This window comes from Palaemon carinicauda, chromosome 29 (assembly GCF_036898095.1).
Source record: "Palaemon carinicauda isolate YSFRI2023 chromosome 29, ASM3689809v2, whole genome shotgun sequence".
NCBI classification, from domain to species: domain Eukaryota; kingdom Metazoa; phylum Arthropoda; class Malacostraca; order Decapoda; family Palaemonidae; genus Palaemon; species Palaemon carinicauda.
In genome coordinates, this window is record NC_090753.1 from 15,093,944 (window position 1) to 15,096,443 (window position 2,500).

Sequence of the window (2,500 nt, forward strand, 5' to 3'; positions counted from 1 at the left end):
TATATTTTCATAACACCTGATGTAAGGGTTATGCCTCTGTAACTATTGCAATCAGCCAGGTCATCAAGGTCTTTCTTAGCTTTAGGCATACAAATCTAATTACTCCTTTCATATTTCCTATCCATAACCTCTCTAAAGTTTTCCATCCAACTTCTGTTGCTATAACGGAATCCTCTTTCTTTTTGATAAGTATATGATTCATTTCTGCCCCAGTTGAGATTTCATTAATAAATCTATGAGAAATTCTTACACCATAGCCACTTCTTGAATTCATAGCTCAGTGGGCCTCATCTGCTTTACTGTCTAAATATTCTCTCCATTCATTCCTGGCTTTTCTTTTGACCTCACTGTCAATACTGGGATACAACCTTGTAATTTCCATTACTTTCTCGAAAACATTCAACAATCAATTACTGTCTTAGTCTACTTTTTATAGTATCAAAGTATCATTTGCTACCCATGGCTTTCTCCTTGTAACTAGGTGTCCCAAGACTTCAATACCAACTGACTGATATATGTTTTTATTATCACACCATTCTTCATTAACTGTATGTTCTTCGTCCCTTAGAGTTTCTAAGAGTGCAAATCTATTCCTACATTCAATTGCAAATGTTTCTCACTGCTCTTCTTCTAAAAGCTTAGTTGATTCAGTTTTAATTTCATTGGTGTATTGAAGAGCTGGTGATCACTACCCATATCGGCACCTTTATAACTTTTTACATTTCTCTGAGGCATCCTTCTCTCTTTATTAATGGCAATGTGATATATATGATTATTGTAAATGCCATATGATGACGACCATGTATACTTGTGGATATTCTTGTGTTGAGGAAGTGTACCTCCAATGACAAGATTGTTTGCTGAACAAAAACTTATGAAATGTGCTTCATTTTCATTTGCAACTTCGTCAAGACCATTGATACCCATCCCATCCTCTATCCCTTGATTATTTCTTCCAACTTTAGTATTGAAGTTGCCTATATAAATTTTCATATCTCTCTTAGTGATCTCATCTATTACCATCTGCAGTTCTTCATATTATTAATGTTTCTTTTCTTCAGGGAAATCATTTGTTGGGTATAACAAATTATAATACTCATATTGTACTGCTTTGATATGTACTTTGCGTAGTAACAATATACTATATGCAGCTCTGCACTCGCGTAATGCCTTTTCTGCTCTTGGTTTCATCATCATTCCTACCCCATCTCTTAACACTCCATCCAATTTTCCTGATGAAAATATATTTTGCCCTTGGTCTAAGGTTTCCTAACCAATCCCCTAACAATGTGTTTCACTTAGAGCCATGATATCCATAATATATTTCATTAATTCACTCTCCACTTGCTGTAACCCCTGAATCTGATTCATGGTTATAACAATCTAATTACTGTCCCGGTCGTAGCCTGGTGCTAAGAAACTGCCGATTTATAAATATTAAACAAAAATAGAAAATTGGTAGAGCCCCTGTGACCTTGAAAAGTAGGTTAAGGTCACATAGACTGGGTCTATGGCATATTTTTACCATAGGCTACCTATGAAAATTATTTCAGATTTCTTGCGAAAAAGAAAACGCGCATAAAGAATAATAATAACTAGACTGCAATTGCCTAAAGCAAGTGGCAGAGGATTCCTCTGCAAAATAGGCGTGGAAATGCTTTCGTCATTCAGTGAAGGATATTGTTTAATGGTTTATTGGCCTAATTACCCCTTTACAAAATTTTGGGTTATGTTAACAAACTATTCTAAAGCAATTTATCTGTATAATAGCAGGTATATGGAGATAAAACATAGCCAAAATTGACAAATATAGAGAAATTGACCTTTGAACTTGAAGACAATGGGCACTTACAAGGTCATGTGAAGGTCAGGGGTTAAATATGACCCCATATTCTGAAAGAGCATGTGCAAATTGGAGGGGAGGGGGTGACAACAAAACATCACTATTAGCTCAGGTCAATTTTTTTCCATGGAATAGCCATATGACCTTGAAAATGAGGGTCAAGGTCAAAGTTGACATTTGATTTGGAGGTTTTATGTATAAGTTTGGGGTAGTTTACTATAGCATTCTATGACCAAAAGCCCCTGTGACCTTGAAAAGTAGGTCAAGGTCACTTAAACTGGGTCTATGGCACATTTTTACCATAGGCTAGCTATGATAATTATTTCAGATTTCTTGCGGAAAAGAATACGTGCGGAAAGAATAATAATAATAATACTACCAAAAACAATAGTATTACCCTATGGGGAATCCTAATGATCATAATAATTCCATTTTAATCTTCCATGAATAGGTAGAGAACTGGAATTTACTTGAAAACAGGAGCCCAAACCAGTGCAGTAATGGCATGAAGACGCCAGGGGCTGGGGGGACTAGGATTCATAAGGGTTAATTAGCTGATGATTACAAAAAGAAAATAGTTGTGTTAAAATATAAACACTGCTAACTATGTGAAATATAAAGTGTATAGCATTAATGCCTTATTCGAAGTAAAAATTA